At 47.9% G+C, this 15,058-nt stretch overlaps 1 long non-coding RNA gene across 2 annotated transcripts in view; it reads right to left on the bottom strand.

Moving 5' to 3' along the window:
* LOC144334893 (uncharacterized) overlaps nt 1–15,058 on the bottom strand; it is a 116,519-nt gene that overhangs the window by 87,226 nt on the left and 14,235 nt on the right. The window contains exon 3 of one of the 2 annotated variants that reach the window (XR_013405146.1): nt 2,892–3,009. The exons of the other annotated variant lie outside the window; for it this stretch is intronic. This is a non-coding gene — a long non-coding RNA (uncharacterized LOC144334893). The remainder of the gene's footprint in view (nt 1–2,891; nt 3,010–15,058) is intronic. 2 annotated transcript variants of the gene reach the window in all.

The following is a 15,058-nucleotide window of genomic DNA, read 5'->3' on the forward strand; positions in this document are numbered from 1 at the left end:
ACAAATGCACCACACCCTGCACACCCTCCTCTCCTTCCTTTTCAGAATTTCCAGAGGATGAAACAGGGACCTTCTCAGACGTCCCACGATGCAGGCGGCCAGAGGGGAAGGCGGCGACAGCCTGAATGAGGCGACCGGGAAATCACATTCCACAAACAGAAATTCTCCATGTGCTTTACATCCTCTGTCTCTGAAGAACTATGCCAGGCTAACAGTCGCTAGAAAACCGCATTCAAGTGTCATTTCCCATTTCAAGCAAAGAAAACAGTGGTGGGGCATGAGGGAAAAACATAGCCATGTGTTCTGGGCTATTAAATAAGGTTTTTTCTGTTATAAACGTATAATTTTACATTCTCAGATTTCTGTATAATTGATATGCTTCCTAATTAGCAGACATAGTAATAAAAAGTGAATTCCAAGTGTAAGATCGGAGGAACCGTTCACATGGCTTCAGGTTCTGCTACTGTGTTTCAACTTAAGAAAATGGTTCTGTGTGTTGGTAACAAGGCCTGAGAGTCTGTGTGAGAGTCTGTGTGGCTGTAATCAGGGTTCGTGTTGGCTCTCTAGCAGAGGATGTTACACTGTTACATTATCTTCTACAAAAAATCCTGAAAAAATGAAGGCTGAATAGACATACACACCCTCCCAAAATAATCCAAATGTCCACCGATATGAAAAACAGATGAATTACGGCTTCCATCGTGGAATATTCTTCAGCAGTGAAAACAAACTATAGCCACAGGTGCCAACTAGGATAAAGACAACCTTTTAAACACGCTTAAAGTGAACTGACTAGGCAGAATTCCTTGATTACAGGCATCTGCTCCAAAAGGGTACTGTTATTAATCCTGTGATGTAGAATGATAGTTAGCAACCCTGTTTCGGGGCACATCTAGAAAAAAGCAAAATAATGACTACACAATTTTAAATTCTTTGTCAATTATAACTATTACTATGAAAATTCTAAAAATGTGAAAATCTTCCCAACTGTTATTGGAAACGCTTCAAAATAAATACCCTGGCATTGCTTGCCACACCCACAGTTGTGCCAAAATAAATGAAAATATAGCCCAAGGTAGTAGAACTGAAACCTGAAGATGTACGAGCCGTCCCTGTCTCGCTATCTATACATCGGGTAGAAATTTAAGAGCAGGTAGTGACACTGCAATGCAAGGCTCAAACCAACTGGGTATTTGGAAACTTCTATGCAAAGTGGCATTTTCGGTTTTTAAACACGGTGTTATTTGTACTTCAAACAGGTAACTGTTTGGTTCCCTTGGAAAAAATATAGCCATAAACCTGGTTTTTTAAAAAAAATACGGGAGTGGGTATGAGAGAGAGTAGCTTAGAAATTTTAAAAGTATCAGCAGGGAGCAGTGGCTCATGCCTGTCATCCCAGCACTTTGAGAGGTAGGCCCAAGGGGCCTTTGAGGACACCGGTCTCCTCTGCTGCCTGCCTGCTGGACTGACCCCCCATGACATTCACTGGGTTTCCACCCCTGTCTCATTCAACATCCCAAGGGTGGTCTTCATCCTCGTCTGGGGCTCAGCTCTGCCCCAATTTCCTAAATCTCTGCCTTCAGAGCCTGAAAACACCCACGCCCAGGGTCACCCTAAGTCCACGTTTACCCCCAGAGAGTCCCCATTTTATGTTTTCCAGGCATCGCCTTAGTGATAATTTATCCTGTAAATTCCAACTGCCTTCACACCTCACCCCTGCTGTCTCCCAGCAGAACCCACTCAGATGCACATGCCCCAGACCCACACCCAGGTCTGTACATGCTGCCCTGCTCTACCCATGTGGGGACCACCTCTCTTTCTTGAGGAATCAGCTGGCGATCATCTCCTTGTGGAGGGCTGCCCTGACTTCCAACTCTCTCCAGCAAAGGCAGAAGCCATCCTCGGTACTTCCCCAAAACTCAGGCCAAGTATGAAGATGGCGCAGATGCTAGCTGTGCCTGGGATGCCATGGGCAGGGTCCCCAGATGCTCTGCACATGGCCCGGGGCACCGCCTGAACACAGCAAGTGCTGAAGAAACAAAACTGACGTGCACTGACCTCTGATAGGGCCTCCTTCACCATCCACATCTGTCTCCCCTCTGGACAGTAAAATCCACAAGACACAGAGGGCTTGTCTCACTCATCTTCAAACTCCCAGGGTCACCCTGGTAGGTAAAGGGGACTCAAATGTCTTCTGAAGGAAGCGACTGGTTAGCTGCCAAGTTAAAGGGCCTCTGAAATTCAGAGCTCTGCATAGCAGTCCAGCACACTTTATTATGAATGACTCCAACCACAGCAGAAGTGGCCGTGGAACCAGTGCTAACCAATTCAGGGTTTGTTCACTGTTTCTCAGTTCATTATCACAACGCATTCTCACAGAGCAGCTGCGCACAGATCCTCAGACATCTACACAGAGTGGGACGATGGCGCCAAGTCACGTCAACGTCCTGTTGCAGACTGGGAGACAGCAGTCAGACACGGACCCAGGTAGAGCACAGACCTCGCGTTAAATCGGCTCCGTGTAAACAGCACTCCCTGCCAGGCCCTTTCCTATCTGCACAGCTTCTGCAAATTCAACTCTCGCACCTGACACCTAAGAATACTGCACACCCCCATGTGAATCCCCTACTCACCTCCCAAAATGACCCGGCATGGCCGAGTACAAAAAATTTCAACATAAGGGAACTGGAGGGCATGTGGGGCTTTCTCGAGTGCCTGCTGCCTCCTGATGGGAGGGCCCAATGTTTCACACCCCTCGTGAAGGGCGGGTCTCTTCGGCCCCCAGGCTTTGACCTGGAGCTTAAATCAGCATTAACTAATTTCACTTTCCAGGACCAACTTCAAAGGCCTGCAAAGCCAGAGAAGGGAGAGGAGATGGAACACGCCCTCACCTCAGATCTGCTGCAAGCACACACTTCTCAGATGCGTCCCAAGGTGCACAGCGTGTCCGATGCCTGTTTCACATCCACCGACCTGCAGGTCTTCTATGTGGCATCAGCCTCCTGGGCACTGGGAACAAGAGGTATAATGGCAAGTCCCTTCTGCAGCAAAGCTGAGGCAAAGGGACCCAACACATTGGAACTGACCGTTTTCTGACAGTATCAAAACAGAAGGAAAATACTGTACAGTCAACTCCCCCTCACGCAGGTTTATTTACCTGTGACTCAGAGGCCATGACAGAGAACTTCAGGTTCTTACCGATTCCTATTTTCCCCATCCAGGAAGCCTTTGTTTTTAATATCGTACGAACTTGCCATTTTGTAGGCCAAAAACAGCAAATATTGGCAGTTTCCTACAGTTCAACTGAATAAAATATGATCATGGCCTTTTGTGAAACCATGAAGAAAAGGTGGATATCTCAATATGTGTTTCCAGACTGGCTTTGTTCCTGAAGCGGTAACTCTGTTCACTCAGGATATTAGACACTGAAGAATAAACATCAATATCCCACCAAGAAAACCAAAGGAATGAAATAATTTTGCATCCACCTTGGAACCTTTTTAGGACAAGGCAGGACACAAACTTCTAAAAAGCTGCAGTTGTCCCTCTGTATACACAGGGACATGGATTCCAGAACACGCCCCGAGTTTACCCAAATCTACGTATCCACAGGACCCCACGGCCACCCTATGGAAGCACATGTAGGAAACGTCGGCCCTCCACAAAGCCAGGTTTTTTCAGTAAGGGTTTGGTTGGAAAAAAAATTAACATAAGTGATCCTTCGAAGCTCAAAACCCATGTTGTTCAGGGTCAGCTGCATTTATTACTTGTGTCATATCTGAGGCCTGAAAGCCATCATTCTCGATACCTTAATGTGACGGTTAACAAACTAACTGTTCCGATTAGAAAGAGGAAAAAGCTTATTTTTAAGCTGACAATGAGAGTGGATGCGGCTACGGTGAACGGAGAACAGACCTAAGCAAGCACCAAGGCTGGGGTGACTGCCTGTGCTCAGACCCACCAGGGCCTGTTCTTCCATCTCCCTCTGCTGAAAGGGATAACCTCCTTCTCCCCCACGACTAAAGGGCCTTTTTAAAATATTCACACGAGAAGTGCTATGAAAAGCTGAAAGGTCACAGATAACATTTTTAAAAATAAACATTAACGTAAGCATTTAATTTTCGTATAAGGAGTAAGGAAAGGATCCAGTTTCAGCTTTCTACTTATGGCTACCCAATTTTCCCAGCACCATTTATTAAATAGGGAATCCTTTCCCCATTTCTTGTTTCTCTCAGGTTTGTCAAAGATCAGATGGCTGTAGATGTGTGGTATTATTTCTGAGGACTCTGTTCTGTTCCATTGGTCTATATCTCTGTTTTGGTACCAGTACCATGCTGTTTTGGTTACTGTAGCCTTGTAGTATAGTTTGAAGTCAGGTAGCGTGATGCCTCCAGCTTTGTTCTTTTGACTTAGGATTGTCTTGGAGATGCGGGCTCTTTTTTGGTTCCATATGAACTTTAAAGCAGTTTTTTCATACGAAAATTAATTCAAGATGGATTAGAGACTTAAATGTTAGACCTAGTACCATAAAAATCCTAGAGGAAAACCTAGGTAGTACCATTCAGGACATAGGCATGGGCAAAGATTTCATGTCTAAAACACCAAAAGCAACGGCAGCAAAAGCCAAAATTGACAAACGGGATCTCATTAAACTAAAGAGCTTCTGCACAGCAAAAGAAACTACCATCAGAGTGAACAGGCAACCTACAGAATGGGAGAAAATTTTTGCAATCTACTCATCTGACAAAGGGCTAATATCCAGAACCTACAAAGAACTCAAACAAATTTACAAGAAAAAAACAAACAACCCCATCAAAAAGTGGGCAAAGGATATGAACAGACATTTCTCAAAAGAAGACATTCATACAGCCAACAGACACATGAAAAAATGCTCATCATCACTGGCCATCAGAGAAATGCAAATCAAAACCACAATGAGATACCATCTCACACCAGTTAGAATGGCGATCATTAAAAAGTCAGGAAACAACAGGTGCTGGAGAGGATGTGGAGAAATAGGAACACTTTTATACTGTTGGTGGGATTGTAAACCAGTTCAACCATTATGGAAAACAGTATGGCGATTCCTCAAGGATCTAGAACTAGATGTACCATATGACCCAGCCATCCCATTACTGGGTATATACCCAAAGGATTATAAATTATGCTGCTATAAAGACACATGCACACGTATGTTTATTGCGGCACTATTCACAATAGCAAAGACTTGGAATCAACCCAAATGTCCATCAGTGACAGACTGGATTAAGAAAATGTGGCACATATACACCATGGAATACTATGCAGCCATCAAAAAGGATGAGTTTGTGTCCTTTGTAGGGACATGGATGCAGCTGGAAACCATCCTTCTTAGCAAACTATCACAAGAAGAGAAAACCAAACACCACATGTTCTCACTCATAGGTGGGAACTGAACAATGAGATCACTTGGACTCGGGAAGGGGAACATCGCACACCGGGGCCTATCATGGGGAGGGGGGAGGGGGGAGGGATTGCATTGGGAGTTATACCCGATGTAAATGGCGAGTTGATGGGTGCTGACGAGTTGATGGGTGCAGCACACCAACAAGGCACAAGTATACATATGTAACAAACCTGCACGTTATGCACATGTACCCTAGAACTTAAAGTATAATAATAATAAATTAAAAAAAAAAAAGTAAGCATTTAACAAGCCCATTACGATTTAAAGGAAAAAAAAAAAACGGTATTAAGTTCCTGGGTGCAGAGGCTCATGGCCGTAATCCCAGCACTTTGGGTGGCCGAGGTGGGCGCATCACCTGAGGTCAAGAGTTTAAGACCAGCCTGGCCAACATGGTGAAACCCCTTCTCTAACGAAAATACGAAAATTAGCCAGGCATGGTGGCGGAAGCCTGTAGCCCCAGTTACTTGGGAGGCTGAGGGAGGAGAATCACTTGAACCCGGGAGGGAGAGTTTGCAATGAGCCAAGATCGTGCCATTGCACGTCAGCCTGGGCGTTGAGTGTGAAACTCCATCCCAAAAAGAAAAAAATATATAAAGTTTTCCTTCCAATGAACCTATCATTCAGCCACCGAGGTATCCTATAGCTACTTATTCAGCCATGAGATACACCACAGGCGATATAGGCGAACAGGACACAGTTCTTCCCTGAAAGAAGGCTGCACCCTCAACAGAAGGGAGGCACATACTCCGAATGGAATCGGCATAGGGAACAGATGCTGCTGCAGGTGAAACTGGCTGCACAGAGCACCCACTCAAGTGTCTGAGAAACAAGGAGCCGTTGGTGCCATCACCTTCCATACTTGAGCTGGGGCAGTGGGGAGCCTGTCATCACCAAGGACGAAAAGCCCCAGAACCACACAACGAGCTTACAAACTCACCGAGGCGATGACTGAGCAATGTGTGTGGAGTGATGCGAACACACAGATGTCAGGGCCACGCGCGGCGTTGGTTTTGTGCATCAACCTGAGCGTGCCCGGGGTGCCCAGATGGCTGGTTCTGCATTATTTCTGTGTGAGATGCATGTTTGCCTCTGGACTGAGTGGAGACCCATCCTCGCCGGCGTGGGGGGCACCACCCTATCCACCCAGGGCCCGAGTAAAACAGCAAGGCGGGGAAAACTGGGTTCACTCCACCTGTCTGGCTGATGGGCCAGTGACATCTGTCTTCTGCAGCCCGTGCTTCTGGGTCTCAGCTCCTCAGACCACGGTGGGATCCGCACCCTCCGCTTCTCAAGTCTTCAAGCCACACCCTCCCAGGACTCTAGCTTGCAGCCTGTGGGTCCTGGGGCTTCTTGGACTCTGTAGCCCCTGCAGCAAGCCTCGCCCTGGAGACACACGCACACCCGGCTGGCTGTCTCTCTGGAAGCCCTGACTAAAAGCCGCCCCTAAAAGTGGTCTTCAGAATTTCTTTCTAGCCCTAAGATCCCAGCGCCCCTCCTACAATTCTAGGCGGAAAGGTGAACGGAGACCAATGGACAGAGGTGTGTGCGAGGACACGCCAGGCAGCAGCACTGGGCAGGAGGGCACTAACGCTCACTAAGCAAAGAATCAATGTTGCTTGCCACAAAAATGAGAGCAGTAAAGATTTCTTCAAACAGAAATGAGTTTGTATCATGATTTGCTCTTAATACATAAGAAAGCATAAAAGTAGGCCTATTAACAATTACATAAGTCTTTAGAGGCCCTTGAACTACTTCTGCCCCGAGTCCTTCCCTTGCTATTGATGGAAATATGGGAGAAACCAGGAGGTCTGAGCGTGGACCTGGCCGTGCTCCCAGGGGCCGAGGAAAGCACCCATCTGTCCAGTCTTCCCTCCACCCCGCGGGGTTCCCTCTTACCCAGACTCTTGGGCTGATGCGGCTCATGCACTCAACAGCGCCATCATTAAACGTTTAGCTTCGCATCACGAGGGCCTCCTCTGGCCTCTTCTGACCACTCCTGAACCTCCAGTCAGCATTAGTCTGCAGGACACGCGTGGACAAAGTTGATGGATCACGGCCTCCAACGAGGAAGGTGCCAGGCAAGGAGTCGGAGAGCCGGGGATGGAGCAGCCCTCACCCAGGGAGGCGAAGGCCAACAGCGGCCACCACCGAGGACCTCCCTTCCCACCCTGAGGGCAGCTCACCCAGGGAAGCGAAGGCTGACGCCGGCCACCACTGAGGGCCTCGAGGGCTCTCCCCACCCCGAAGGCGGCTGCGATCACATTTTCCCATCGCACCAAGAGACCCCTGTATTGAGCACAAACCTTTCCAACCTTCGAATCAATAAGGAATCACAACACAGACATTCCCTCAATCCAAATGGCCAGCCCACAAAACAGACATGCAATCATACACATTGTCTGTGGGAAAATCAGTCAGTCTCTGGGGCCTCGCGCCAGGCGTGTGGGAGCATCATGGGGAGACGCCCCAGCCCCAGCCTGGCTCCTCCCTCTATAGCTCCTTTTCCCTCCTCTTCCCCCCGCCCCTTCCCACCCCCTCCTAGCCTCAGAGGCTCCTTCCTCAAATTCTTTCCCCTTGATGAAGTCATTCATGCCCAAAATACAAGGCAAAGTCATGGGGGCTCAAGAGAAAATCCATACCGTGGCTCGCGTTTTAGATTCTCATAAGTTTGAGAATAACCAAGCAAGAATCTTTGGCATCTGAATGGTCTGAAGGATTCTGAGCTCAATGTCCTGCACTGGCCCGGAGTGGATCATGGGTGTCTCGGACATCTTCACAACTACACCAGTTATTTTGAAACACACCAGCAGAATAGAACCATGTGAATAGCTGCTTCTCAGTTAAAAGTAGGAAAAGACTCCAAAAGCTGCCCTCAAGGAACATCCTTCCCATGAGGAGTTTTCTGCATCGGGCCCTTCAGGCACAGGCAAGGCCCCTGGGCCCAACTCCCTCATCCCTGCGTCATCAAGCAGCAAAGACAGTGGGGAATAAAGCAAGTGAAGGAGTCAGTCCCGCACAAAACGGGCTCCAGAAGCCACAGCTACTCTCCCAGTGTGGGAGCCAAGTTCAGAGACCTGGAAACACCAGCATTCCCAGGGAGGAGGGCAGAACAATGCCATTTCCCCCTAGTTTAGGGAAACACCACCCCACGTCCTCTGGCCTTAAAAGAGGAGAGACTTCACATAAATGATTTCAATGACTCCACCACACACAGAAAGTGGGCTGAGGGCTAACACAACCATATAAATGCCTGGCAAAAACACACTAAATGAACACACAGATAAGCAAGGTTCTCCTGTTATCCACCAAATATTCAGAAACAAATCCAGTAAGCAATCTCTTTGCAATCAAAAGACCAATTCAGAGGTGCAGATTAAAAATAAACATACAACTGAACCCTTAATACACCAAGAACCAAATTCCACGGAAGTGTTATCACATCACCACCTCCCAGCTGAAGGAAGCAGCACTGGCCACTGACCAGCTGTTCACTCGTGGATCAGTGAACGAAAGGCAGTGCTGTCCAGGACAATGATGAGATGTTAACCTGAAAAGGGCAAAATTGCAGAGGCTGGAGGGACCTTCCAGGTAACCCGTCCCCCTCAGTGGACAGAGGACCCCCGTGGGACCACAGAGCCCAGAGCTCCAGTGTGTTCGGGGCAAGGACTCAACTGCAACCCTGATGATGTCCGAACGCCTTCTGCCCTTCTGTGTCTCTGCCCCACTAACAGGGAATCCGTGAATGCTAAGGAAATGTAACGCATTTTACAATACATGTAGATTTTTAGCAAATTAAAGATAAACAGTGACAAACTTTGAGAATTAACTAAAATATAGTTCAGTGAATGCCCAAACTCAAAGCTGGTCTCCAAGAGGTGATAAGCTGTGTGTGGTGGTTAACGCCTGTAAATCCCAGCAGTTGGGGAGGCTGACGCAGGAGAATCACTTGAGCCTAGAACGTTGGGGTTGCAGTGAGCTGTCATTGCACTACTGCACCCAGCCTGAGAAACAGAGTGAGACTGTCAAAAACAAACAAACAAAAACAAATTAAAGGAGTTCAAATGAACTCGCCCATACCCTTTAAATTTTCATTTGGGTACATGGGGTGATCTAGTTCCTTTTTCCCTTGCAATACATGAATAATCTAATAATTAAATATAATCTAACAATTACATGGGAAAATTTAATTATTTTCCCATTTCATTATTCCCTATCTCAGGGAAAAAGTTAAAAGTATTCCCTATTTCAGGGAAAAAGCTAAAAATCATTTTAAACCTTCCTTCCACAAAACAGTATACTCAGTCATCTCTATCTGCTTGATCATGTGGAATTCAGCTTCACATGTCTACAATACGGTTTTTGTTAAACAGCGTTTATGTAGACAGGCGAGAGAAAGAAACACTTGGTCTATGTAGAAGCAGCAGAAGACACGTTTTAACAGAAAAGGGAGAAGATACCACCGTGTGAATCTGGAAATTCTGTCGTCATCTTGTCCACACACACAGAAAACACCCAAGCACGTGCCTAGTGTCCAACAGGAGCACAGAAAGGACAGGGTTCCTCCAGTTGTTTAATGACCAGCCCCACTTGTCACCGCCACATAACAAAATCCGCACGGCAACTTCAGCACGTTTCATTCACGATTCCACGGAAATCAGGCTGAAGAACATACAGATGTTTTGCCCACATTTAAAAATCCAAGTGTGGGACTCATAGAAATAAAACACATCATGGGTTCACTTAACTTTTCCAAATTTTTACTTGGAGAAACCTATAAAGTTCTTGTCAGTTACATCCTTAAGTTTTTCAGTAATTTTTAAATGCGAAGGTCAGGCAAGACTTGTAAAGAGGTACACACATACGGCCCGGCGTGGTGGCTCACACCTATAATCCCAGCACTTTGGGAGGCCGAGGTTGGCAGATCACGAGGTCAGGAAACCGAGACCATCCTGGCTAACACGGTGAAACCCCGTCTCTACTAAAAATACAAACAATTAGCCAGGCGTGGTGGCGGGTGCCTGTAGTCCCAGCTACTTGGGAGGCTGAGGGTGGAGAATTGCATGAACCCGGGAGCCAGAGCTTGCAGTGAGCTGAGATCTCACCACCGCACTCCAGCCTGGGTGACAGAGGGAAACTGTCTCAAAAAAAAAAAAACAAAGGAGGTACACACATACATGCCATGTTCTTCTCTCAAAGAGACGGGCCCGTTTTTAAGATTCCAGAAGTAAATGGGGTTGTCATCCTGCTTTTGAGAGGATGGGCTGTGTTTTAAGCATGAACAGACTTTCCTCCATGCACCAAGGATGCACCATGGGGGCAGTGCTGCCGCCGCCTCCCCAGTCTCTGCTCAGGGTGGGGCAAGGGGAGCTCCGTTGTCTCCCGTATACACCGTCAACAGGCCAGGTGCTCAGGAGGCGGCTTCCAGGACTCGCTGTAGGCATTCGTCAGCAGGGCAGGCAGTGCCTCGTGCTGGTGGGCATCCAGCAGTAAGGGGGTCTTGCACTTCACTCCCTGGGCCCAGCCGCAGACAGAGGGGAAAGAGACACCTGTATCGTAACTCATGTGTATTTATAGATACACAGAGACTCTGCAGTGCAAGGTGCAGAACTAGAAGGAATCATGGAAATAAGAGGGAAGACATTTGGTTACGACTGGCAGAGTCACCTCAAGCCTCAGCACTTCCTGCCGGAGCCCTCACTGACCAGACTCCTCCAGGGTCACTGCCACTGCCTTGCCCAGCTCATGACAGGGCAGACAGTGACAGAGCCTCAGAACAACCTCCCACTCCTTCCTCACCAGCCCAGGGGATGAGCTGTTCATGAGTGTCCCAAAGCCTGAATGCGGGAACACAGAGGTGACTGAGCAGAAAGGGGGACAGCCACAATGGCCGCGGGTGTGCAGATATTGCGGGGCACCCCAGCAGCCCTTTCCGTCTTAAAGAGGATGGCCACGGGTGTGCTGATGCTCCCGCGTGACCCAGCCGTCCTCTCCACCTTATAGGGGAATGGCCACGGGTGTGCGGATATTCCCGGGTGCCCCAGAGCCCTTTTCACCTTAAGGAGATTTTCACAGTCTCATATCAGTCTCCAAACTCTTCAGTGAGGTTGGAGGAGTATCACTGTGGACCAACACTGATTGGCACCAAGTAAGGGCGATTTTATAACCATGTCTCAACCATGAAACAATCAGGTCTTTGGCCATCTGGTCTAAGCTTTTTCTGTAACAAAGTTGGATAATTTAGTTGAACTTTGGTTTTCCAAAGCTTGTTACAGAAACCACATCTTCCTAGGTGTGGCTCTGTGGTGTCACGTGCACACTTCAGTAGCCAGGCTTGCCAAGACTCACGGCACGTTACACGTTCACCTGAGAAGGCTGCTGAATCATTGAGGGCTCTGGCGTGCTCTGAAATGAATTTGCCACTTCAGCCTACACTCTACTCCCTTGTTTGGTTAAAGAAACCCAAAAAGCAGAATTTGTTTTGGCCAATCGCCTGCTGACCCAACTGCAGAGGTTTTAATTAGAGTACTTTCATTGCATCATAGAAAGCAAAGTCATATAGATCAACTCATTATTACCACTCCAAAGGTTTAGTAAATCTCCAGATAATCAGGCAAACATTTTAAGAAGCTACATTAAGGTTTACAATACTCAAAATTTAAAACTACATCCATGCTCCAAAAAACCACCATTCCCATTTTAGATGGCCAAATGCATATGAGAAAGAAAGAAACGTGCTGAGCGCGTTTTTTGGGTAATCTTATGGAGAAACTGCCACTTTAAAAATGGCTCTAGTTCCTGGCTCCAGATGGGTGTGGTGGGTTGCCTCACTCAATTTCAACTCCACCTGAAGCTGGGACACTAGAAATCCATTCGCAGACTCCACGGCACCAGAATTCCCACTTCTGGAAACAGCCAGGAATGCAGACCTGTAGCAGAGAATTCTTTCCTGCCCACCCTAACTGTCCTCTGTGGAAGGCGACAGTCAAAGACAAGTCCACCCCCCTAGTCGCAACTGCACCACGAAGAACCATTTCAAGGTGGGAAGTGATTGATCAGTGGGAACAGGCAGTTTAGCTAATCACTTATAAGGCAGAGAAGGGGGGTTTGAAGGCCTGTATCTGGTCTTGTCCTCGGTAAACGGTCATCCGCCAGTCAGCCTAAGCCACATGGGAAGGGGCTTCTTGCAGTAAAAGTGGGGGCGCAGTTGTGGGGAGGGGGAATGTCTTAACAATCACTGTTTTACAGGATCACAGGGCTCAGGCAATGTTCAGTATTGTCACACACCAAGGTTTTTACAGTCTGAAGAAAACTACAGTCCTAAAGTGTCAGTTCTCAAAGCCCTTAAGTTCCTCCTGCTAAGATTCCCAGAGTCTCCACTTCTTGCACCGAACCCCAACTTGCACAGGCACCTGCGTCTTCCTCCTGCAGCAAATGCAGATAAGAAGCTGTGGCTCTGCTGCAGTAATGATGCCATGCAGCCCTAACACCACAGCAGAGCAATGGCTCTGGCCTGAATGTCCCCAAAACCTCATGCTGAAACCATCTCCGAAGGGATACATTAAGAGGTGGGGCCTTTGGGAAGTCCTGCTCTCAGGACTGGGGTTGGTGTCCTTGTTGGGAGGCCTAGAGGAGCCCTCCTGCTCCTCCACCACGTGAGTTCTGACGAGACGACCGCTGCCACGCAACACCTGTTGAGATGCTGCCGTCTGTGAGCCACAGGCCCTGGGGCACCAGATGTGCAGGTGCCTTGACCTTGGACTGCCTTGACCTTGGACTTTCCAGCTTCCAGAGCTGTGAGCAATAAATGTCTCTTTACAAATCACCCAATCGACAGCAGCCGGACAGAGACAGTAATGTCACAACATGAGTCACTTTCTCAGTGGGCCAGAGGACTCCCCATGAGCCACCACTGTAAAGCAAGAACTCCCTGGAGGATGGAAAGGGGTTCACAAGGAATTCTACCCAGCACCAGGGTGTCTGTCCTTTCTTGCAGGAAGACAGCTGAGCCATGGCAGGAAACTACAGGGTGGGTGGGGCTGGACAGTAATGTGTCACCTGCTCATCTAAGCCTCAGTCTCCTGCCTCTCATCACGACAGTGGGGGTAACACCCCCCTCACCTGAGCTGTTGGGGGAGGTAAGAGTGCTGGGTGATTAACAATTGTTAGTTCCACAGAAATAAGGCAAAGAATCTGCCCCATGTCTTATAAAACCAAATCAGCCCAGGAATTCCACATCACTACTAATTTGCATGGGAAAATACCAGATTCTCCTAAGTTCTGGCATGTCATTTGTATTAATAAAGTTTGCAGAGTTTTCACATACTAAGTATATAAAACAGGAAAATAAATCATGCAATTTGGAGGCTGAAGCAGGAGACTCACTTGAGCACAGGCGGCGGAGGTTGCAGTGAGCCGAGGCCTCGCCACTGCACTCCAGTCTGGGTGACAGAACGAGACTCCATCTCAAAAAATAAAAAAAAAAAAGATTTTGCTGCTTCATACTAGTAAAGTGGGCAGACTCTACATGCCAACTCTTATTCAAAGGTCGCCTAACACTGACTCAGGAACTCTGGCCCTGATGTGCTTGGAGTTTTAATCCTAACAGTGTTAAAGACCACTCCCCCAGGAGCTCTGAACAAGTACTCCAGGTATACGCTGAACAAGACCACACACTCTGACCGAAATCTAACTTCCCAGACCCAAACTACAGAACCACAGAAGACACTGCTTCTGTCCAACTTTGTGTTCTGCCATCGTTTGTGTCCATTATTTCCTACAAACCATCTCATTAGAATTTAGGGCACACAAAAGGCCGATACAACAGGGTCACTTTTCAAAGGTTTGGAGGTGAAGAACAGATACAATGCATTAGCTTCCTATTGCTGCTGCAACAAATTACCACAAATGCAAACCTCCTCTCAGCCCTGGAAGTCAGGAGTCCCAGGGCTGAAGTCAAGGGGTCAGTAGCTTGTATTCCTGCCTGGAGTCTCCCAATTCATAGAAGCCACCATGCAGCTTGACTCACAGCCCCACACCCCTCCTACCACTGCCCCGGCCTCAGCCCTGCACCCCTCCGGACCCTGCCCCTGCCCCACACTCGCCCTCACCCCCACAGCCCTCTGGCCTCTATCTCGTCCTCAGGTCTCCTCCTCTGAGGCAGACCCTCGTACTGCCTTCTCAAAAGGCACATGTGAAGACACTGGACCCACCTGGACAACCCAGGGTCCTCTCCCATCTCACTGTCCGTTACACTCACATCTGCAAAGCCTCTTTTGCCATGGAAACTTCATTATACTAACAATCATTTAACAAGTCCATTCTAATGATGTGAAAATTGGCATTGTTTTCCTCCTAATGAACAGATCAGTCACCCATGTAACCTATAAATATTTGACTATTAAATATACAATACTGTAGGAGACAGAGATGAGGAAGACGGTTCCTCCCTGAAAGACGACTGGACCCTAGACGGAGGGATAAACATTCTGAACAGAATCAACATAACTCAACATTTGAGTCGGAGAGGTCAAGCAATAAGACGTTCAAAGAAGCAACCAGAAAGTATGTACTGTGCCCGTAGTTCACATCTGCGCCTGGCGTCATGAGCACGAG

This window comes from Macaca mulatta, chromosome 15 (genome assembly GCF_049350105.2).
Source record: "Macaca mulatta isolate MMU2019108-1 chromosome 15, T2T-MMU8v2.0, whole genome shotgun sequence".
In the NCBI taxonomy this organism is placed as follows: Eukaryota; Metazoa; Chordata; class Mammalia; order Primates; family Cercopithecidae; genus Macaca; species Macaca mulatta.